This window comes from Galleria mellonella, unplaced genomic scaffold, assembly GCF_026898425.1.
Source record: "Galleria mellonella isolate WM207_F2 unplaced genomic scaffold, CSIRO_AGI_GalMel_v1 utg1053, whole genome shotgun sequence".
Taxonomy (NCBI): domain Eukaryota; kingdom Metazoa; phylum Arthropoda; class Insecta; order Lepidoptera; family Pyralidae; genus Galleria; species Galleria mellonella.
In genome coordinates, this window is record NW_026441968.1 from 1269047 (window position 1) to 1295391 (window position 26345).

Below are 26345 nucleotides of genomic sequence, written 5' to 3' on the forward strand. Positions count from 1 at the left end.
TGGTATTGCGTAGTTGTGTAGTGATGGGCCCCGGATATCCGCAACCGTATACGCGGATATCCGGGAAAAAGTTTATTTAGTAAGCGGTGGCTCATTCTATGCCAGGATCATACGGCATCAAGATAGTTTTTTTTAACATAGGGGACAAACCAGCATGCGGCTCACCTGATGGTAAGTGACTATGGGCTATTGCCCATGATTACCCACAATAACAACGGCATTGCAGGTGTGCTGCCGGCCTTTTAAAAAGGAATATACTCTTTTCTTGAAGGTTATGATGTCGTATCGCTTCGGAAATACTGCTGCTGGAAGTTGATTCCAAAGAGTTGTGCGTGGAAGTGCCTTGAAAAACGCACGGTGGAGGAGCGCCATTCATTCAGATGGTTCATTCTGCTTGTAGAATGCTTTTGAAGGTGTTTAGACGTGAATTAAAGATATTAATTTGAGGACATTTAGCTGAAAATTCATTCAAAGTATGACACATACGGATGAGCGGGTTATAATACGATGTATTGTTCTTATAAACGCAGAGTGCAAATGTTTTATAACTCCGTGTTACAGTTTTTATATTGAAGGTCAAAGCAGAGAGTAGAGGAGCCGAGTGAATATGGTAATGAACTATTTTGTGTAAAGTAAGTAAGTCGATCCGTTTCCGTCTGGTAGATAAGAGAGTCACATTAAAATTTTCTAGTCTTTTTTCATAACTTGATAGAGTACGCCCATAACCACAACAGTAACTTAGAATTTTTAAGAATTTTCGCTGTAGTTAAAGTTGACTAAAAATGTAATGTATTCACGATTCTAGAATTTAATGCTGAGGAATTATTATTAATCGGGATGTTTATTCCAATTGCTAGCAATATTCCAAGTTAGGTCCACCTCCACGAGGTACTCATTGGAAACTATCGCGTTTTATCCTTATTGAATTCATTACAATGTGCCAACTGACTTCTTTCATCCTCATCTGTCATCATTCACTGGTGCCCCGCCAGCGGATACCGATAGCACAAGTGGGGTTACCATACCATTATCATCCATTAAGAAAATATCCATATCCGTAGCTGTATTGGCCAATATATATATATATATATTTTCGGCGATTCTTTACATCACTAGTTATAATTAATATTCATCGATTACTTTGCCGCAGCGTTACAAGTTTTATCTGATATCTTTGTGAAATTCGTTAAAGAATTTTGTGAGTGACTGTACAATTTAAATTACAGTTGCTACCACTACTTGACGGTGTCGCCCTCTAGCATCAAGAGTTACTATCTGATATCTTCTTAAAATTCGTTAAAATATTTTGTGAGTGACTGTACAATTTAAATTACAGTTGCTACCACTACTTGACGGTGTCGCCCTCTAGCATCAAGAGTTACTATCTGATATCTTCTTAAAATTCGTTAAAATATTTTGTGAGTGACTGTACAATTTAAATTACAGTTGCTACCACTACTTGACGGTGTCGCCCTCTAGCATCAAGAGTTACTATCTGATATCTTCTTAAAATTCGTTAAAGAATTTTGTGAGTGACTGTACAATTTAAATTAAAGTTGCTACCACTACTTGACGGTGTCGCCCTCTAGCATCAAGAGTTACTATCTGATATCTTCTTAAAATTCGTTAAAGAATTTTGTGAGTGACTGTACAGTTTAAATTAAAGTTGCTACCACTACTTGACGGTGTCGCCCTCTAGCATCAAGAGTTACTATCTGATATCTTCTTAAAATTCGTTAAAGAATTTTGTGAGTGACTGTACAATTTAAATTAAAGTTGCTACCACTACTTGACAGTGTCGCCCTCTAGCATCAAGAGTTACTATCTGATATCTTCTTAAAATTCGTTAAAGAATTTTGTGAGTGACTATACAACTTAAATAACAGTTGCTGCCACTACTTGACAGTGTCGCCCTCTAGCATCAAGAGTTACTAGACAATTTTTATTATATACTAGCGTTACGTCGCGGATCGCACGTGTAGCTAGAGTTTTCGAAAATAGTGTAAAGTACATGTTTCTCTTTGATAACGTAGATTTTTACAAGAGAAAGAATTTTGAAAATTAATTGAGTAGTTTTAGAGTTTATGCATTACAAATAAACAGTCAAATCCTTTCGCTTTATAATATTAGTACAGATAAAGTTAAAAAAGTACAAATTTCTAACAGTATTTTTTTATACCACTGTGGTGACAAACAAGCATACGCCCCGCCTGATGGTAAGCGGTTACCGTAGCCTATGAACGTCTGTAATACCAGGGACATTACACGCACGTTGCCGACCTTGAAGAAACCTCTTTAGATCTTTTTTGAAGAACCCCATGCTGTAGTCTCTTGGAAAAACCTTGATAGTATCTAGTTTAGATAAAATAAACTGTCTTCAGATCGTGTTCAATAACAAAAGAAAACTGTTATTTTGACTTAAAAACTAAATTAATAAATCGATTTTGATGAAATTTCTATGTGATAGTTTCAGATAAAAACAGGATTTTTTAAAATCAGTTTATATCTCACGGAGTTATGAGGTAACAAACATTAATAAGTAACAGAAATGAGTACCTTACTCTTTTTAAAGTCGGTTCAGAATATTTTTTTTTTACTTACACGAGCTATTAATAACGGTCCAAACCTATTTTGCTATATTAGTCAGTAATAAAAATGATATATGACGTCTAAAAAGCGTCTAAATTTAGAATAATTTTTGCCACCCCAATCATTCGTCGCAATTTATCTCACTGAAGTTTCCTTAAAAAAAATGTCAAAGGTATGAAGTTACAGACCACTCTCAGGTCCTTAGAGGGCTGATAAATCGACCGCCATTACAGTGATGTGGTCGCCGCCATCTTGCGACGCCATCTTGACGTGATATTTATGACAAACATTTTGTGTTGGTTTTTATAAGTTTAAATGAAAATTAGTAGGCTTAATATTATTGGTAGGTTTAACTAAAAGGTTTTCTTAATGAATAGGTACGCTAACGTGAAATTTAAATCGGTTATTTAAACAAATACACCTTTAAATAAAAAATACGGGTTTATTTCTTAAAAAGTAACAAATTTTTTTTAAATAACTTCCTTTTTTCCTTATTCCTTCCTTTCGCTTTTAATTGTACGTTTTGCTTCAGTCGTAGGTATTTTTACGCTTACCATCAGATGAGCCATATACTTATTTACCACTTCAGTGGTATTAAAAAAAAGACTACCAACATAGTAAATGTTGGTAGTCTTTTTTTTTCTTTTTTTTTCGAAGGATTGATGATTGACGATTGGTTTTTTTTTATACAACTTAGAATGGCAAACAAGCTGACGGTCCATCTGATGGAAATGATAACCGTCGCCTATAGACATGAGCAGTAGCATGAACATAACAGAGTATACTGTTTCGCCCATGATACCCCCCATGCGTTGCCATTCCTGAGGACTCAGGTGTTATTCCTCTGTACTCTATAAATTCACGCCATATCCCACCATTCAAACCGAAAACACAGCCATGCAAACACAACTGCTTCACGGTTGAAACACGAATGGGACAGAGGTACCCAAGCAATCGACTTTTGTACAAAGTCTCCCTCTAGTATTCAGTTGTATTTTAAAAATCTTTATTGTAAATACTTTAAAAGACACATTATACATATATCTTACATATTCATTTATATTTATATAAAAAAAAAACTTTTTAATATTATTTTCTTCCTTATGTAGAACTGGCAGTCTGGGAACTTACTCTATCTCATTTATTCATCAAATGCAAAATAGAGATTAATTTTTAAAGCGCTGAAACAGCACGCCTAAGGGTACCTCATTAAAAAATAAATAACAAAATATTTTCAGCCAACAACAATTAACACGTACGAAAAAAAAGTTAAATATTAAAAAAAAAAGAATTCCGTATTAAAGTTTGATGATAAAATCTTTAATTCTACGAGTAAACAGGCCAAGTTAACCCTAACGAAATGGTCGATATAACGGAACAATGCCGGTTGGGCTATTTACGCAGTTGTGTCTGGTGATCGGTGCAAGTTATGAGCGATTGGCGTTTTTTTATTTATTTGTAACGTTTGCCAATAACAAGAAGTTAGTGTTTTTGGGTAGGTCAATAAATTCACCGTGTAGGCCCCGGCATAGAATGGACCGCCCCTTCCTTTCCTGTGTCGTAAGAAGCGAATAAGTGAGCTTATGGTGGAGGGATGGGCTGCAGGGTCCCTTTTAAAATATGTAAAAAATCTAACTGCGATTGCCAACTCGCCTGTTAAGCATGGCAACTATTGGTTATATATTATAGTGACAAAATGTATATATATATAGAGAAATCCTACTAGAATTTCTCTATGGTAGAGTTTTACTCATCACCAATATATTTTATGTCAGAGCTGCGCCCTCTAGTATTAAGAATACGTACTAAACTAGTAAATTTTTTTTTTTAAATAATGCAAATGCTTTAGATTAAGAATCGATCTATCATTTATATCACTTATACTTATTTTGTTTAATTCGACTACTAGTAGTATGCTATCTCTATCGATTATTTATTCTTTATTGATCAGATTAAAAAAAAATGTCTGGTATAAATACTAAATAACCTAAAATGGAAACGAAAGTGAAACAGAAATGTAATAATGTAATAATGAATGTGTTATTCGGATAAGAAACATGTTTTTGTGTTTATTTATTGTTTTGTGAAATGTTTATACCGATAGAAGTTAATTTTACTTTTTCTCATTGTGGCAGTTTGTTAACCACAGATTATGTAAATATCTATGTTGTTAACAGCCCTCATAAATATATGTTACAATTTAAAAACTAAATTTGTTGCATTTAATTTTTTTTTTTATATTCACATGTTACAATTTGGAATGACAAACAGCATGGCTCGTTTAGTTGTGGAGGAAAACAGCAAAATTAACTTTAATTGTAGATTTCGTGCAACAACAACCAAGTGGGAAACGGCTGTACTCGCATTGTTTCTGCGGTTGGTGCAAGTCATAAGTGAATGGCGATTTTTTTAAAAAATATTGAGAGATTCTGATTTTAGAAATTGACGAGTAAAGGGGAGAAGTAGATAATTAAAGATTAACAAGTTTCAAGATGAAATATGCAAGTAGAGACATCTGTAACGTTTGTTATAAAACGAATATTAATAAAAATGAAAAAAAGTTATTATTAATTAGGTATGATACAAATCCTAATACAGATAGTATATGGAAAGAAGCAAGATACAGGATCCATTTTATCTCAGCTACCGACTATATCTTAGTTATATAGATGAAGTCGTGGATAAAAGCTTGTAATTAATTAAGTAAATAATTTCTAAAATTCTCATCTTATTTTAATAGGCTTAATAATAATGATATATATTTATTAGTCCTTTTATACAATCTCTTAGCTACAGTTTTACAATGGGTGTTTAAAGTATCTTGAATGGAAAACTATGTGTTGATTTCCAAGAACACTTGGCTTGGAACAATTTTGTTTATATGCAAATGTAAACAGCGGGAATTAACTCCATGAGCATTGTTGATTATTCGAAACAATGCCAAGTAGGAGACGTTTGTTGCTAATTACTCAAATAACATTTAAGCAGGGAGAGTGTCAAGTTATAGGCGTTTGGAATAATATGGGGTGAAATCGTGATCATTAGCATCCTTTTAAGATGTGTTGTAACGGTGAAATTGCATTGGTTATTTGATTACAATTATGTTGTTTAATTCCACTATCATTATTAAGTGTGCAACTGCCAACATTTGAAGATTGACTAATTGATAAATCGTAGCTTTATAAACTAGAGGGAGACTTTGTACAAATGTCGATTGCTTGGGTACCTCTGTCCTATTCGTGTTTCAACCGTAAAGCAGTTGTGTTTGCATGGCTGTGTTTCGGTTTGAAGGGTGGGCGCATATGGCGTGAATTTACTGGGTACGGAGGAATAACACCTAAGTTCTCAGGAATGGAAACGCATGGGGGTATCATGGGTGAAACAGTATACTCTGTTATGTCCATAGTACTGCTCATGTCTTTAGGCGACGGTTACCCCTTCCCATCAGGTGGGCCGTCAGCTTATTTGCCATTCTAAGTTGCATAAAAAAACCGAATACCTACTGTAAGTAATGCAAATAAATTCTATCTAACAAATTCTTTCTATGTATGTATTTACAAAAACTATTAATGTAAGTATGTTTATTAATAATCTAATATAAATAGTATATAAATTTCTTAGTTGGCACTAGATGGCGCTGTAAAATATATTCTTTTTTATACCACTGAGGTGGCAAACAAGCATATGGCCCACCTGATGGTAAGTAGTTACCGTTGCCTATAGACATATATACTTATATAGTAGTACTAAATATTAGTGGTTTAGTAAAAAAAGTTAGGAATCTAAAAAAAACGTTTAAGATTCATTACACAGACCATCCGTCAAACATCCACATTATCGTCATTACAACGCCGCTCCACTTATGACGATGTTTGCCTAGACATGTGAGGTGCAAATGACAAAAGCTTTTGTAAAATTTTTACAGCGTATTTTAAGCGGTTCAACGACCCTCGTGGTACAGCGGTAGGCATATTGTTTCGAGTAATGTAATCTTGATTTTGATATCTGGTTGGATTTTTAAATGTATTTATTATTTATTTAACTCTTTATTGAACCATAAATAAAAATTTATAATAACAAGTGAAAAATTCAAGTGAAATACAGTAACATAAATACAAATTTAAAAATACGCATAAAGGTACAAAAGTCGGTCTTATCGTTAGGGCAATCTCTTATAGACAACCTAAATAAATGTTTTTTAAAAAAAAACAATATCATTAGCCATAAATTGAAAATTTTCGTTACTATAGGCGAGTATAGCAGTGTGGTTCCGGCATAGAATGGACCGCCCTTTCTTATTCTTTGGATGTTGTAAGAGGCGAATAAGGAAACTTAATTGTTGAAGGATGGGCAGCAGCGACCCTGTTAAAATATCATCAAAGCCTAACTGCGGTTGCCAACCCTCTTGTCAAGCGTGGCAACAAAATTACCCAATAGGGGGAGGCCTATGTTTAGTAGTGGACAGTTAACATATAGTAATAATAAAGAACGAACAGGTTCGAGTCCTGTTTAAAGATAAATTTAAATAGATTCATCTAAAATTCAAACTTAATGATGATGATGTATGTAAATATATATACTTCAAGTCATCAAATATAGCAACGACAGTGAGAACGCTGATTTTAATTTAGATTAACATAGCATTTTTTAGAAGTTTCTTTGCCTGACGCTCTTTGAAAAAAAAAAAAATCACTGGAACTCTCAATTCCCACTTCATACTTAATGCTGATTGGAAGAAATCCCGTTTAGGGATAAATCCGCCGTCGTCATTGTACTATCGTTTCTTTTTTTGAAATATTTGGTTGGAAATTTAAGTTACAACGCAGAATGCGAATTTGAACTGATATTATATTCTGATGGTTGAACACGAAAAGATACAAAATGTGTTTTTAAATAATTTAAAAAATGGTGGAGGTTCTCCATACATGATGTTTTCCTCTTGGCCGTTAGTTTTCCAAATTGTTTACATACATGTAAACGATTTGGAAAACTATTTTTTTAATCTAAATATCATCACCATATTAGCCTTTTAACTGTCCACTGTTTATTTATTTATTTATTTAAAGGAACACCAACAGCATATTGCATTATAACATATATAACAGACATTAAATATAATACAATATTAATGTTATACAATACAACTGTTGAACATAAGCCTTCCCCTATGGGGGGTTTTGCCAGTAGTTGCTAAGTTTAGCAAGCGGATTGGCAACCGCAGTCAGGCTTTAGAGATGTTGTAAGAGGGATGCTGCTGCTCGTCCCGCGTCCTCCTTTAGTCGCCTCTTACGACACCGACAGGAAAGAAAGGGGTAGCTTATTCTATGAGGAGACCACAGTCAAAATCGAATGGATATATCTACTTTTAAATTGGTCCCATAGAAATTTTATCAAAATGAATTTAGTTGCTTGGTTTTTAAATCAATACAACTGGTCGGTTACTGCGATTGAAGTCGAAGTTTTTTTTTTGTGGAAGTAAAATTACTTTACTTTTTTTTTATACAACTTAGAATGGCAAACAAGCTGACGGCCCACCTGATGGAAAGTGGTAACCGTCGCTTATAGATACGAGCAGTGTCATGGACATTACAGAGTATACTGTTACGCCCATGATACTCTTCATGCGTTGCTATTCCTGAGGACTCAGATGTTATTGCTCTGTACCCTGTAAATTCACTGCCATATCCCACCCTTCAAACCGAAGCACAGCCATGCAAACACAACTGCTTTACGGTTGAAACACGAATGTAAAAGGGGTGTAAAGAGGTTTTTTCAGGGTCGGCAACGCGCGTGTAATACCTTTGGTAATGCAGGCGTTCATAGGCTACGGTAACCGCTTACCATCAGGTGACACTAAGGTAGCAAACAAGCCGTATGCTTGTTTGCCACCTTAGTGGTATAAAAAAAAGAATGGGACAGAGGCACCCAAGCAAACGACTTTTGTACAAAGTCTCCCTCTTGTAAAACTGCTTTTCTACAATTTTACATCTTATTTACAACAACATAGAGCAATAATCATAACATTTATAACAATGAATGAATGAATGGATGAATGAATGAATAAAAGAACGAATGGATGATAATTCTAATGCTTGAATACAGGTTATTACACTAGAAGTGTATATACATATATATATATATATATATATATTTAATATACAAGTGAAATAAAGAATATACGAGGGTAAGTTGAAAAGTTCTCAGCCTGACACAGAAATGGCGTTCTAATCAGCAAAAAAATATTGTTCTTGCCTAAGTGTATATGTCATTAGTTCGTATGACAAGTGGAAACTTGTTCTCTCAAATAGTTTATTTATTTACACGAATTTTTATAGTAATCGACGTGCATGTTTTTCGTAAAAATGCATAAACTTGAATACCGTGCGGTCATAAAATTCGTACGATTACGGGTTACGATTTGCTCGGTCATCCCCCCTATTTTCCTGATTTGGCACCCTCAGACTTCTATCTATTGCCAAACTTGAAGAAATTTGTTTCCGAAAAGTAGTTCTAGTCCGATAAAGAAGTTGAGAGGGCCGTAAAAGAATATTTTCACAACCTTCCAGACTCTCACTTCCGGAAAGGAATAGTGATGTTAGAGAAACGCCGTATCAAGTGCGTCGAATTCAAGAGAGATTATGTAGAAAAAATAAAAATACTTTTTTTACTGAAAATCGTGGTTTTTCATTGTCAGGTTATATTATAGTTGTCATATAGTCAATTTATTACTAACATTACCCTAACTACAATCACCTTTTTTTTATAAGTAAATTTCTGTCATAGATTTTATTGTTTTTTTTTATACAACTTAGAATGGCCAACAAGCTGACGGTCCACCTGATAGAAAGTGGTTACCGTCGCCTATAGACATGAGCAGTACCATGGACATAACAGAGTATACTGTTTCGCCCATGATACCCCCCACGCGTTGCCATTCCTGAGGACTCAGATGTTATTCCTCTGTACCCAGTAAACTCACGCCATATCCCACCACTTAAACCTTGTAATTAGAGGTACTAACATAATAATAATAATTTACTACTTGCAACATTAAAAAAACGGCGTTCTTTGTCCCGTTTTAAAAAGAAATTATGCGTCAGCTACCAGCATAACACAATATATATTAAAACAAAAGAAAATTCCATTTTCAAAAAGAGGAGTAATTAACTTTTTAATTAGTTCCGTGCAAGTGGCCAGTGTCTACAAAAGTGACGTGTTCTTCTTTTATTTTTATATAAAAAAAAATAAATTATACTGGTTATACAGATACAGTATGCATAAACATTCAAATAGAGATATAAGAAAAATGGAAACAAAAGAATAGTAATTGTTTGTTTGCTGGAGAATACACGAACTCACCAAATGAGTCCTTTTGCATTCGCTCAGCCGTCAGCAGCCTGCAACAAAATGCGTAGGTAGTTACAATGAGCGCTCACTTTGAATTAAAAGGTCTTTTTCGTATTTCAGTTAAAATTTAACCTGGCGTTAATCGAGATAAATAAAGCTTTAAGTATAAAGACTGTCTCCCCCGACCTAGATTTCGGTTGTTTGGTACAAGTTACAAGCGATGATAGTTTGTTTTATAAGCTCTTATATGGGGAGTTTTCAAAATTGAAAAGATTTAACTGTAGCATTTTTAATTTAATTTAGTAATTTTTTTATTAGCCGTGTGGTTTCGGCATAGAAAACACCACCCCTTCCTTTCCCGTGGGTGTCGTAAGAGACGACTAAGGAAATTTAATGGTCCAGATATGGGTAGCACCGTACTTCTTAAAACATTATTAAAAATTACATTCGAGAGTCCCGATTCGATGGTAATCTGTTATAATGAGTTTAATATATTTCAGTTATATAGATTTGAAAATCTATATAATATATCTAATAATAAATTTTCGAAAAATATATATAGTACAGGTTTATGTATGTTTTATATATATATATATATATATATATATATATATATATATATATATATATATATATATATATATAAGGTTCAATATTCATAAATTAGTTTGATTAGTGTCTAAATTAGATAAGCCTTGAAATCACTTAATTTTAGGGCTATATCTAATTACCGGTGTTTCAAAATCGTTTTATCGAATTTTAGTAAATTATTTAGTAGAATCCCTTGTATATTTAATAAGTTTATTAGCTATTTTACTAAATTAGCCCGGTGGGGTGTCAAACCCGGGACTTCATTTATTCAAAGTGGCATGCTTATCGCTACGCCATGGAGTTTGTTAAATCAGTACATAGTATAAAATAAATTAGATTCCCGTCTGTCTGTCCCTATATATGCTTTGATCTTTAAAACTACGCAACACATTTTGATGCGGTTATTTTAGTAGATACAGTGATTCAAGAAAAAGGTTCATATAACATATATAATACATGCATAATATAGTAGAGAAACACTGATAATTTTAAAGGTTTCTAATGTAATATCGTAATATAATGGGGGATTGCGGCCGCCTCAACTGTTGCTATATATGCACACCTCCAGCGAGATGCACCTATACAGCGCTAATTTTCAGGTGGGCCCTTAACTCATTTAACTTTAGCATGCGTTAGGGGGGAAAGGGATTGTTAGTAATAGGGTCAAATAGCCCTATTACTAGCAATATACCCTGTCAGGTCGACCTCCACGTGGTTCCCCCTGGAAACCATCGTGACTAATTCTAGTTTAATTCATCAGAATGGGCTAACTGACCTACTTTCATCTTCATCTGTCATCCCTCACTGATGCCCCGCCAGTGTGTGCCGATAGCGCGGACGGGGTTACCATACCATTATCACCCATTAAAAAAAACACTTTAGCATGCATGCGAGTCGCTAATATCTGTTTCTTGGATGGTAGACTCAATAAACTTGACAATAAATAAATAAAACATTATAACTATAAACATACATATAAATAAATAAAAAAATATTACCTTTCACAAAGTCCGTCCACTTATTTTTCTGTCGTTTTCTTCCTTTATATTCATCCACTTTCATACTTAACATTTTCTTTAAAACATGGCTTTCATTGATGCACGTGAGTAATAAATATTTTCAATCGACTTCAAAAATGTTTTAATGGTTGCCATTGTTAACTTCAATTAACCACCTGATGAAAAGTGGTAACCGTCGCCTATAGACATGATCAGTACCATGGACATAACAGAGTATACTGTTTCACTCATGATACCCCCCATGCGTTGCCATTCCTGAGGACTCAGGTGTTATTCCTGTGTACCCAGTAAATTCACGCCATACCCCACCCTTCAAACCGAAACACAGCCATGGAAACACAACTGCTTCACGGTAGAAACACGGATGGGACAGAGGTACCCAAGCAAACGACTTTTGTCCCGTCTCCCTCTGGTAAATGTTGATTGTGTTTTACAAATAAAATAAATAAATAAAATTCTCAATTCGATACGAAAGTACGTAAATTACCACAACACAAGGAATCTTAGTATGGGACCTATAATTAATATTATTATCATGTTTTGTATGTTTAAAAATATAAATGAACTATTATCCTAATCTAATTTAATCCGCTTCAGTTTCAGACGAGTAGATAGATAGTAGAAAGAAATAGTCTATATTACTCGCTGTTTATATAACTACAGGTGAAAGAATTTTTAAAATTAATTGAAAAGCTTTTCAGTTTATCCATTACAAATAAACATACAAACGTACAAAAACAACAATTAAATCTGTCCTTTTAATAATATTAGTACAGATAGATGATATGATTTTACACATTAAAATTTGAAAATCGCCACCGCTCGTGACTTAACCCTTAGTACAAAGTCCCGAACGTACACTCGGCGTATAATTAAACAGTTTTACCTCGTACAAAATTCCGTCCTTGAAGGCACATTTTGCTCAAACGTGCCATATAATTGTTATCTAGTTAGGAAATATATATAAATATATAAATGCCGAATATAAACCGACATCAAAGAAGAGTGTTCTCAATTTGTGAGTGTATTTTTTTTAATGGATGATAATGGAATGGTAACCCCACCCGTGTTATCGGTATACACCGGCGGGGCACCAGTGAAGGATGATAGGTTTTTTTTTTATACAACTTAGAATGGCAAACAAGCTGACGGCCCACCTGATTGATAGTGGTAACCGTCGCCTATAGACATGAGCAGTACCATGGATATAACAGAGTATACTGTTTCGCCCATGATACCCCCTATGCGTTGCCATTGGGGGCAACAATACTTTTCCCCCCGAGGTACATAGGTTTATTAAGGTAATTTCATACGAGGAATTTCAAAAAACGTGCTTCCGAACATTTAAAAGGCTGGCAACGCACAAGCAACTCCTCTCGTGTTACAGGTGTTCATAGGCGACGGTAGCTGCTGTCCATCAGGTAGAACTGCTAGACGGGTTCATTCAGTTCATTTCACAGCTGTACAGCACGATATGCAAATGAATTACCCATAAAAAGGGTTTTACAGCTGGGGAGCTTCAGTACCCTTGGACTGGTTCAGACAAAGACGTCTAGGTCTGGAGTGAGGAGGTAACAATTGGAACCGGGAACGAAGGTGGGAAGGAGAATTGGGATCATTAAGGGCATTATATAGGACCGCTAGGACATGTGTCTCATGACGCTGTCTGATTGGGAGACACTTTAAACGAGTGGCGGTATTCCGAGACATGATCATATTTTCATACATACATACATCTCTGTCACGCCTGTCTCCCATTTGGGTAGGCAGAAACAATGGAACGCCAAATGCTACGATTCAAACAAACCTCTTTCGCTTCTTCCACATTCATCAATCTTTTCATACACGCTCGCCGGTTACGGGCACTTTTAATTTGGCCCTTCTTCAGCACGTCGCCTATTTGATCAACATACATACGTCCATCAAGGGCGGCCCCTACCGACATCTCCATTCATTTTTGCTAGATAAATCTCTTTCGTAATTCTTCTTTCATCCATCCTCTCCAAATAACCAAACCAACGCAACATTCCTTTTTCGATTTTTGTCACTGCATCGTCTTTCAGTCCACACTTCTCTCTAATCATATTTTCGCAAGCTGACCTTATCACTAAATTTTGCATCCACTCAAGCTTATTTAGCCGCTTTTACAATAATTAAAAGAGTTTTCATACGCACGAGTTTCATATTGGTGGAAATATTAAACGAATTATTGATAAAATAAAAATTTAACAAATTGTAAGGGCTTTGATGTAGGGTTTGTTGAATAAATTTACATCGCTAATGGAAAGATAAACTGGCCGATCCGTGAGATATGTGGATGGGGCGACCCTTTCAGGGCCCGTTCGGAGTTCATTATCTTAATAGAATAGAGAATATGTACTTTCTATTCTTAACATATTCGGGTTCGGAGTGTTGTCTCTTATGAAAAAAACTTTTGAATTCCTCACAGTGTTGCCATAATATGTGATTTTATTTTCATTTCATAATTTCATTTTTTTATGTACCACGATGGTGGCAAGCGAACATACAGCCTGTCTATTGGTAAACGGTCACTGTAGCCTATAGACGCCTGAAACACTAGAGGTGTCACGTGTGCGTTGTTGTCCCTGAAGAATTTTTAACATACCCTTTTTGAAAAACCCCATTCTGTAGTCTCTAGGGAAAACGTCAGCAAGGAACTCATTTATTATAATACTTATTTACTCTTTATTGTACCAATTAAAGAATTATACTATATTGTATATATATATATATATATATATAAAGCAATCTCTTCCAGACAACCTGTTTTTTTTATACAACTTAGAATGGCAAACAAGCTAACGGCTCACCAGATGGAAAGTGATAACCGTCGCCTATAAACATGAGCAGTGCCATGGACAGAACGGAGTATACTGTTTCGCCCATGATACCCTCCATGCGTTGCCATTTGGGTAGAGAAGAAAAAAAGCTATTTGGCGCAAGAAGTTTAATTAATAAAAAAAATTTATATATTAATAAAACATATGTAAATAATAATTTGTTTGTTTTTCCTCTGAAACGATATGATTTTCTTCACTTTCATAAGTAAATCATTCTTAAAATTGTCTCTCTGTATATGCAGCTTACAAATGTCAAAATTCAAATCACAGGGCAAGGTGGCATTACACCATTGTATTTTAAAATAGCCACGCAGGAAATGTACTATGGGTGTCACAGTATATTCTGTGAATATACTGTGACACCCAATGTCAATGTCAATGTCAATGTCGTCAATGGTACTGCTCATGTCTATAGACGGTTATCTCTTTTCTTTAGATAGACTGTCAGCTAATTAGCACGTCGCTGTAGTGCGTCAAACATGTTTGCACGGGAGCGTACGGATGATTTTTACGCAATACGACGCAAACGAATTATTTCGCTGTTGGCTAGGGTGCGTGTTAGCTCAAACAGTGTCCTGAAGACAATTGCTGATAAAATGAACTGTCCCATCTTAAAATATTGGGTGGGACAGGTTATCAATGCAAGAGCGTTATGACCAATTATATAAAGCTTAAGTCAGGCCGCATATGGAATACTGTTCTCACCTATGGGCAGGAGCGCCACAGTACCAACTCCTTCTGTTAAACCGCATTCAAAGTCGGGCGGCTCGAATTATTGATAGTCAACGCCTTACTGTCCGACTTGACCCACTGAAACTGCGCAGAGATGTTGCATCTCTGTGCATCTTCTACCGAATTTATCATGGGGAGTGTTCTGAGGAATTGTTCGGATTGATACCTGCTGCTGATTTTCACCACCATACAACCCGCCACAAACTAAAGTTTCATCCCAATCATCTGGACGAGTGGCGGTCTTCCACTGTGCATTTTTCAAGGCACTTTCTTCCACGCACAACCACTCTTTTTAAAAGTCCTGCCGGTATACTTGCAATGCTGTTGGTGTTGTGGGTAATCATGGGTGGCGTAGGTGAGCTGTATGCTCGTTTGCCCCCTTGTATGTTGTAAAAAAAACCTATATATATATATATATATATATATATATATATATATATAGGTTTAGGTATTTTTAGCGCGGCACCAGTGATAGATAATTAATGAGGATGAAAGCAGGTCAGTTAACCCATCATGGCTAATTTTGCTAGAATTAATCACGATAGTTTCTAGGGGGAACCGCGTGGAGGTCGACCTGATAGGGTGTATTGCCCCCAACTAATATTAAGTACTACGATGGAGATTATTGTTGCTAAATAGCAATTTTTTTAATACAATAACTACCGGTTTAACTTACGTGTAATTAGATTAAAAAGCTCGATTAGTCTTTTTTTTCATCTGCCTATGGTACCCAATCGTTTGTACCCGAAGAGTTCCGATCGCCGTCTTTCTTATGTGACGATACCACAAGCGTCTACAGCTCGTGTTCAGAGGGTCGAGGCACACAGTGAGACCGTGCTCGCGTCACAGCCGCTCATGACTTAGGATCGCGAATTGATACCGAAACTAGTTGAGCTTTTTTAATGAAATTACACGTAAGTTGTGGACACGTGATGCGCAGGAATGAGGAGCATATTTAAAAAAAAAAGTATTTAGAATGAATGTAGATGGCTATAAGAGAAGAGGAAGACCTAAAAAGACATGGATGGATCGTGTGAGGGGCGATATGGCCAGAATGGGAGTGAACGCGGAAATGACTGGGAATAGAGAAGAATGTAAGAGAAAAACATATTACGCCGACCACAAGTAATAATTGGGATAAGGGTAGGAAGAAGAAGAAGATACGTAAGTTGTACCGATAACTATTATATTAAAATATAATGTGTGCTTACGTAACTTTTAGTATTTCTAAAGTTCATTAATAAAAACAAAAATTACCTTAAATTCATTGTACCACATTCACTTCACTCCAAAGGTTTTCCACAATCAATTTAGCTACGATTTCTAAACAAAACAACCCATGTTTATCTCCCCCAGACTAAGTTTACTACCAAATTAAGGACACCGGGCCATAAAAGTGCTGGGAGTAAACATCTTAGCCAAGTGTGAGTGGGATACGTTTTTTTTTATACAACTTAGAATGGCAAACAAGCTGACGGCCCACCAGATGGAAAGTGGTAACCGTCGCCTATAGACATAAGCAGTATTATGGACATAACAGAGTATACTGTTTCGCCCATGTTAATCCCCATGCATTGCCATTCCTTAGGACTCAGGTGTTATTCCTCTGTACCCTGTAAATACACTGTAAAAAAAAAGAATAGGTAAAAATAAAAATAAATTATTAATCAAAAATGTCACATAAAAGACCCACAAAACAGGCGAATGGTAGACTTGTAGACATACTATTCTACGTTCTAAATTAAATGTGTCTACAAAATATTTTATTTACTCGTCGCACGTCGGTGCGTTTCATTCTTTTCCAAATAAGAGGAAAGTTTTTACATTCAATATTATTTTTTACTACAAGTACTTGTTATACTTGAGATATCAAAAATAACAAAAGAAATATGAAAAATATGAGTTCTGTAATTTTCAATTATATTTATGAAAGTGTTATTATATTTTTATTTATATTTGATTAATTTAATTTCGTCGGGTAATAATTCTTTTAGTTTATTCCCATTTCGTGGAACTAAGCGTCGATATCTATCAAATGTATCAAATTATCAATTTTGTTTTTATTAGGTTGGACAGATTTTTCATCTCAATGGATTTGCTCTCTAAAATACATTTCTTTTGAGAAATAAAATTTCTAGATTCTTATTTATGAAAAATACCATTCTATAATTTACGTTTATTTGAAATAAGGTAAACAAGGCGTAAACATTTTTCGGTACTAGTAATCCGCCTCGGTTTCGTACACATTTCTGTTTTTTTTTTTATACAATATAGCTTAAATTACTCATTGATAATGTAGGGGTCTATAGGTGAAAGAATGTTTAAAATCAGTGGAGTATTTTTTATGTTTATTCACTACTAGCGGCGCGTCCCGGCTAGACATTTTTACAACAATTTAAAAAGTGGTTATTGTAACATAACGATAATAGTTGGACATATAGTATCGAGAAATTTTTTGTAGTTATGGATATTTTCTTCAATATTGTAGAACATACTTTTGTTCTATCACCAATAGTTTCCGCAGCGCACGCGACGAAAGATATTTTATAGCATTTTTTTACACTTTGAGTTACGTTACTAAAGTTTTAGTAAGTATCCCTAATCTTTTCTAGCAATAAATATAGCCTATGTTACTCAGGGTGAATGTAGCTTTCTAATGGTGAAAGAATTTTTGTAATCGGCAAAGTAGTTTTTGAGTTTATTCATTACAAACATACATACACACAAAAATACAAATTCCTTTAGTGTAGATGAAACAGTAAAACTTATGGTACTAATACAGTAATACAATTTGTCTAAATAATTCTATGGAGGCGAATCTTGACTGTCTAATTTGCGAGTGTATGAAATGGATGAGTTATTGTAAAATGGCAGTCATAACCTAAGATACTATCATCACTACAAAGTAGGTTAAAAACAAAGTCGATATCGCTGTCTGTTCGTCCCTATGTATACTTAAATCTTTAAAACTACGCAACTGATTCTCTTGACCTCTAATCTTTTCTAGCAATATATATATATATATATATATATATATATATATATATAGCCTATGTTACTCAGGGTGAATGTAGCTTTCTAATGGTGAAAGAATTTTTGAAATCAACAAAGTAGTTTTTGAGTTTATTTATCGTTTATTCATAAAATCCCTCTCCTTTACAATCACTGTTATAGTCATGTCAGTCGTTAATTGTCCACTTTCCATCAGGTGGGCCGTCAGCTTGTTTGCCATTCTAAGTTGTATAAAAAAAACAATGTATGTTTTAGATATCAAATTTTGATATTGCTTTCTCCAACCGACCAACTATTTCTTTTTTTCTTTGGCGTATAATTTCAATAAATTGCTTATATATGACACGAATATGAATTTCAGAACGAAGTTAACACAATCAAGAACATCCATGGCAGATCCAACATCAATCAAAATGACATTAACGCTCCACCATATTTGATGGTGTTGCAAATGTTCACTTCTGAATTAATTTTGTGCCAGATAAGGAAACGTAATTGTAAGAAAATGTGAATGGAACTCTAATATGTTATTAATTCGGTCCTTTTTCAATCGACGTTAAAAGGATATAGTACTCAATTCTCTACTCTCTACTCTCTACTTTGACTTTCAATATAAAAAACTGTAACACGGAGTTCTAAAACATTTGCACTCTGCGTTTATAAGAACAATACGTCGTATTGGGGGGAAAGGGATTGTTAGTAATGGGGTCAAATAGCCCCATTACTATCAATATACCCTATCAGGTCGACCTCCACATGGTTCCCCCTGGAAACCATCGTGGCTAATTCTAGTCGAATTCGTCAAGATGGGCTAACTGACCTGCTTTCATCCTCATCAGCCACCTATCACTGGTGCACCGTCAGCGTATCCCGATAGCGCAGGCGGGGTTACCATACCATTATCACGCATTATAAAAAAAAAATACATCGTATTATAACCCGCTCATCCGTATGTGTCGTACTTTGAATGAATTTTCAGCTAAATGTCCTCAAATTGATATCTTCAACTCACGTCTAAATACCTTCAAAAACATTTTACAATCAGCCATCGAGTCTCTTTGGCGTGTCCATATTTTTATGTATTTCTATTATTTGCATGTACTTCATTGTTATTTACCACATTCGTATGCTTTCTTTATATAACTTTATAATTTAACACTGTTCGCCGACTGCTTTAACCATGCTGCGTGTACACCTGTCTGGGTCTCGATCTAGTTCAAACTATTATCTTTATATAAATGTTTATAACGTTATTGATTGTAACCTGTTGTGTATACCTTTAATAAATAAAAAAAAAAAAAAAAATTAAGATGAATTTTTCTTAAATGCTTATTGCCTCATAACTCCGTCATTTGTAAATGGATTTAAAAAATTCTTTTTTTTTATATGAGAGGGTATACTTTCAGATTGGTTTTGTAGAAATTTTATTGAAATCAGCTCAGCAGTTTAGTTTTTAAATCAAAAGAAAGAGTAACTATATTTCCGACTGATTGTCTATGAAGTGCTTTACTAACAAAATAAAATGTTGATCAAACAAAAATACTAGTAAAACGTTGATAAACAAGTTAGCTAATTTGACAATTATTTGACAAAAAGTTGAGCCGTTTTTGAAATTCGATGCTCTATCTATATAATGTAAGTACTAGTCACATTTCAGAGGGACTGAGATATCTAAGCAGTACGTTTTTCAAGGCACTTTCTCCCACGCTCAACCATTCTTTGGAATCAACTTCCAGCAGCAGTATTTCCGAACCGATACGACAACATAACCTTCAAGAAAATATATTCCTTTTTAAAAGGCCGGCAGCGCGCCTGCAATGCCGCTGGTGTTGTGGGTGATCATGGGCGGCGGTAGTCACTTACCGTCAGGTGAGCCGCATGCTCGTTTGCCCCCTGTGTTGTAAAAAAAGTCTGTAAGATTCTTTTAAGGTATAAAAAAAATCCAAAATGTTGCCAACTTATTTTAGCATTTAGGGAGCTGGGAAAAAGAGCTTTCTCCTCGTAGTAATTTTTTCCTTTGTGCTATTTTCTTTTTGTAAAAAAAAAAATATAATTAGAGTGTCTCCTGTGTGTAACAGAAGTTATTTAGATCACCACACAAACTAAATGTCATGCGTGGCCAGGGAGTCTACCATCAAATGAAATTCCGAATTTTCGGACTCAATTACTTATTCTCGTTCATACCGAAATTGATCCAGAAAATGAAGCTTAACATTTCGTTCGTCATAAATCCTACAGTAAAAGTTCAAAGGAATGACATTTAATTTTGACATCAAATGCGTGTTTCGTTCGACGTTCGTTTCGACGAAAATTCGAAAATCATTTTATGGTAGACATTTGGCTTATAACACACTGCGTGTGCAATACAATAACGCATTCCGAGCGATGCTCAACTTGCCATGGCGGTGTAGTGCGTCTGGCATGTTTGCAGAGAACAGGGTTAATGATTTTTTTGCTATTTTACGTAATTATAAGGCAAAATTTCATGACAGATTAATGACAACAAGTAATAATATTGTAAAGACTGTATTTCTCACAGCATACCTGACAACAAGAGATTTTATAACGAAATAATTTAAATTGGTAATTTATAATTGATGTATATTTTAAAAATAATAATAACAATTTATTTAATTAATAATATAAAAATGTTAACTATGGGTATATACCTGAAAATAAAGAGATTTATTATTATTATTATTATTTGTTTGTATAATATTCGTACTTTTTAAAATATAATAAATAAAAATACCGTGTTTGTAAATATGTCTGTTCACGCTAATTTCCAAAAACTTTTCCGATTTTAATGGAATTTTATAAATGTGTATTGTTTACTTCAGGGTCGGCAACGCACGCGTAATACCTCTGGTATTGCAGGTGTTCATAGGCTACGGTAACTGCTTACCATCAGGTGGGCCGTATGCTTGTTTGCCACGTCAGTGGTATAAAAAAAAAGGTAGCAGATTACCAATTACATTTTACAGACCATCCGAGACTGTGTGCCGATAGATTTTTTTTAATGAATTCTAATGGAATGGTTATCCTTCAGTCTATACCGATAGCGCAGGCAGTGTACCAGTAAAGAATGGTAAGTGAGGATGAAGTAAATTGATTGGGGCCTATCGTGACAAATTCAATAGGAATTAGCCATCATGGTTAACAGGTGGGACCGGGTGGAGGTCGACCTGACAGGATATATTATTAGCAATGGGGACCAACCTCCTTATTGTTAACAATCCCTCCAGAGTCGGTACATGGCAATAAGGGATAATACAACGTTTGCCGGGTCAACAGGTCGTTTTGTAATTTCACAAGGGAACCCCGATACAAACAACAAAAGACATTCTTCATACTGATGATAAAATAATGTGATCCGAAGTACATCCCTTATCTTGTTCACGCTCGGATAATTTTAAAGGCGCCATTTTGAATTTATACGAGTCCGGTTTAAAGTCGACGTGAACCGGTTAAAAGCGGTATCTACTGGCTAATGAGATGGAATGTAAATATGGGGGCCAGCTGAACAAAAATTAAATATGCTTGTAATTAAATTATGAGAGTTAATTGTTATTGGATATTTATTCTCCCCTCTCACACAACGTAAATGGAAATAAGTGGATTTTAATCCTTTATACATACGTACAAAAGTCGATTGCTTGGATATCTCTGTCCCATTCGTGTTTCAACCGTGAAGCAGTTGTGTTTGCATGGCTGTGTTTCGGTTTGAAGGGTGGGATATGGCGTGAATTTACTGGGTACAGAGGTATAACACCTGAGTCCTTAGGAATGGCAACGCTTGGGGGGTATCATGGACGAAACAGTATACTCTGTTATGTCCATGGTACTGCTCATGTCTATAGGCGACGGTTACCACTTTCTATTAGGTGGGCGGTCAGCTTGTTTGCCATTCTAAGTAGTATAAAAAAAATGACTCACTCACTCATGTACAAACACACGCGAGCGGAGAAGGGATTATTAGTAATGGAGATTAGGAACCAGGTTGCTAGCAATAAACCCTATTAGGTCGACCTCCACGGGGTTCCCCTTGGACACCATCGTGAACAATTCTTGTTGAATTCGTCACGATGGGCTAACTGACCTGCTTCATCGTCATCTGTCATTCTTTACTGATGCCCCGCCGGTGTATACCGTGAGCGCGGGTGAGGTTACCACTCCATTGTCATCCATTAAAAAAAATACACTAACAAATTGAGAACACTCTTCTTTGATGTCGGTTAATATTCAGCATTTATATATTTAGGTTACGCACACACTCACGCACACATTCACGCACACATGTATACCAAGATATGGCGTTAATAACTTAAAAAAAAGTATAAAATACACGAATACTTTAAAATAATAAATTAAGAACAGTACCAAATGTATTAATAGATTAATTGAGGGTAGGGGATTGTAAGTACGTGGCGGCTCCATTACTAGCGATGTCAGGTCGACCTTCACGCAGTCCCTTTGAAAACCTTCGTGTTTAATTCATTTTTTTTATAACACGGGGCAAATGAGCATGCGATCCGCCTAACCGACAGAGTCACCAAGTGACTACCGCCGCCCATGATCACCCACAACATCAAAGACATTGCAGGTGTGTTGCCAAACTTTTAAAAAGGAATATGCTCTTTTCTTGAAGGTTATGATGTCCTGGCGACTTTGTTATGATGAGTTAACTAACCAGACTTCATTTTCACTTATATCCCACCAGCGTATACCAATAACTTTAGAATTGTACAAAATCTCCTTGTGGCAAATTGCTACCGGTGATAAGTATCTAATTTATTAAATATAATTTACAAGGGTCATGCACGTTTGTGAGTCAGCACTATTTGGAGCACGAGGTTTTGTTTTGGTTTACCTTCGTCATACCCTTTTCAACTTCTCCTATCCTAGTCGTTATGTATTAATACACACTTATTTAATGCTAATTATCTTCTATGTATACTTATAGGTATATAATAAATCTATAAAGAGGTCAATTCTGTACATGAAATATATTTCCAAAATAACTATCATTGATGGGTGATTAGTGATCGATACTGATGCCAAAAATGCAATCAGTACATTTTTTGTCTGTCTGTGCTGTATGTTCATTATAGAAACAAGAACTACTCGACGGATTTTAACGAAACTTGGTACAATTATTCTTCATACTCCTGGGCAGGTTATAGTATACTTTTCATCACGCTACGGTTAATAGGATCAGAGTAGTGAAGGGAAATGTTGAGAAAACAGGAGAAGTTACTCCAGTTTTAAGCTTCCGTCGCGTGTGCAGCCTTAATGGCCACTTTTTTAAATGTAAAAATGTCCACCTGTGCGAAGCCGGGACGGGCCGCTAGTTTCTAAATATAAGTGGTGAATGATAAACGAGAACTTTTCCCGCATTATGTTACTCTGGTACAATGAGAGATAATGGGTGAACGTAAAAGCAGATCAGTTATTCACCAGAGGGAGACTTTGTACAAAAGTCGATTGCTTGAGTACCTCTGTCCGTTTCGATTCGTGTTTCAATCGTGAAGCAGTTGTGTTTGCATGCTTGTGTTTCGGTTTGAATGGCGGGATATGGCGTGAATTTACAGGGTCACAGAGGAATAACACCTGAGTCCTCAGGAATGGCAACGCATGGGAGGAATCATGAGCGAAACAGTATACTCTGTTATGTTCATAGTACTGCTCATGTCTATAGGCGACGGTTACCACTTTCCATCAGGTGGGCCGTCAGCTTGTTTGCCATTCTAAGTTGAATAAAAAAAAGTTAGCCCATCGTGTCAAAGTCCACCAGTATTATTATAACACGGTGGTTTCCACAAGGAACCATGTCAAGGAAGAAATCAAAGACGACCTCCAGACTTGATAGGATTTTATTTTCTTTATACCGCTATGGTAGCGAACAAGCGTACGACTCGTCTGCGGGTAAACGAGGTTACCATAGCTTATGGACACTTATGACACCATGGATCTTAATATATCCTTTTTGAAGAACCCCATGCTATTTCTACAGCCTATCTCGCTACCCTAAATCCATTGTGTTCTCTTTTATTTGATCTTTATATGTTGCATTTAACATATGCATATGTGTATGTATGTGTGTATATGTGTATATGTGTGTGTATGTGTGTATATATGTATATATATATATGTGTGTGTGTGTGTGTATGTGTGTGTGTGTGTGTGTGTGTGTGTGTGTGTGTGTGTGTGTGTGTGTGTGTATGTGTATATATATGTATATATATATTCTTATTTATGTATAATATTGTATCTTTCATATATATATATATATATATATATATATATATATATATATATATATATGCTATTGTAGTTATTTTGATCCATATTGATTTAGCCCCACTGTGATTTTATAATTCCTGGATGAAAACGTCGTACGTTCGGATAATATTGTGAATGGAGTACGGCTGGCGCTGGATTTATGGACTGTTTCGGTTGCACGCGTAACGAAGTAGGGATTTTGAATCGAGCCGTGGATTCATATATATATACTAGTTTTACTTACGGCTTCGTCCGTGTGACTGGCATGTCTTCATTAACTAGAATAAAAAGAAATATATGTCCTTGTCCATTTTATATTACGTTTATTACCAAATAAAAGCCAATTTTGAATAGATTTTGACGCTGTTTCTTTTACGATATTTTTTTTTATACAACTTAGAATGGTAAACAAGCTGACGGTCCACCTGATGGAAAGTAGCAACCATCGCCTATAGACATGACCAGTACCATGCACATAACAGAGTATACTGTTTCGCCCATGATCCCCCCCATGTGTTGCCATTCTGAGGACTCAGGTGTGATTCCTCTGTACACAGTAAATTCACGCCATATTATTAAACACGAATGGGACAGAGTTACCCAAGCAAACGACTTTTGTACAAAGTATTTGTCTAGTAAAAATTAGATTATTATTATAAATTTTATAATCAATAATATTTACTCTCTTCTTAGTCCAATTTTTATTTTATCGTTTTAAAATACTTTTTTTCCTGAAATGAAATGAAATGAAATATTTATTTGCTTTACAATTTACAAAACAAAAAGTTAATTATATTATGATATAACTCATATTGGCAATAACTTTCATTTATCAAGATTCTGATGATAACGATGATTTCAATTTGATTTGATATCTCAAGATTGATAAAAATCTCGTATACGCAAACGTAGTGTCTGACGACCCCCTGATGGGTGGAGTGACGACCTCAAATGCATAGCAGGCAGTCAGTGGTTGCAGGTGGCTTAGACCGTTCCTTGTGGGTCTATGTTTAATCTAGTCTATGGGGGAGGCCTATGTTCAGATTCATGGGGGAGGCATAGGACAATTAATGGCTGAAACGATGTTGATGATGATAAACTCAATACTAATATAATCTTGAGCCACCTGCATCCACTGACTCCCTGCAATGCATTTCAGGTCGTCACTCCATCCAGTGGAGGGTCATCCTACACTGCATTAGCCCGCGGTCGCCGGGGGTTAAGGGATTGTTAGCAATGGAGTTTGACAGCCCTGTTGCTAGCAATATACCCTATTAGGTCGACCTCCACGTGGTTCCACCTTGGAAACCGTCATGAACAATTCTTGCTGAATTCGTCACGATGGGTTAACTGACCTGCTTCATCCTCACCTATCATCCCTCACTGGTGCCCCGCCGGTGTATACTGATAGCGCGGGTGGGGTTACCATTACATTATCACCCACTAAAAAAAAGCCCGCGGTCGCCACTCAAGAACCTTCCTTCCCCATCGGTTGTCGGTTCTTCAAGCTATGTGACCAGCCCGAAGATGTTATACATGTAAATTTATTATAATACTACTATTTGAAAAATTTTATGTTCATGAAGAAAGAACAAAGAACCAGAGGGAGACTTTGTACAAAGTCGATTGCTTGGGTACCTCTGTCCCATTCGTGTTTCAACCGTGAAACAGTTGTGTTTGCATGGCTGTGTTTCGGTTTGAAGATAGTTTGGATATGGCGTGATTTTACAGGGTACAGAGGAATAACACCTGAGTCCTCAGGAATGGCAACGCATGGGGGGTATTATGGGCGAAACAGTATACTCTGTTATGTCCATAGTACTGCTCATATTTATAGGCGACGGTTACCACTTTTCATCAGGTGGGCTGTCAGCTTGGTTGCCATTCTAAGTTGTATAAAAAAAAAATGTAT

The 26345-nt window shown here is 35.6% G+C and overlaps 1 protein-coding gene across 1 annotated transcript in view; it reads right to left on the bottom strand.

Moving 5' to 3' along the window:
• The window catches only part of LOC113511494 (neuropilin and tolloid-like protein 1), a 237585-nt gene that overhangs the window by 139150 nt on the left and 72090 nt on the right, over positions 1–26345 (bottom strand). The window contains exon 2 of the mRNA XM_052903615.1: positions 9949–9986. The gene's annotated coding sequence lies outside the window, so the exon portion shown is untranslated. The remainder of the gene's footprint in view (positions 1–9948; positions 9987–26345) is intronic.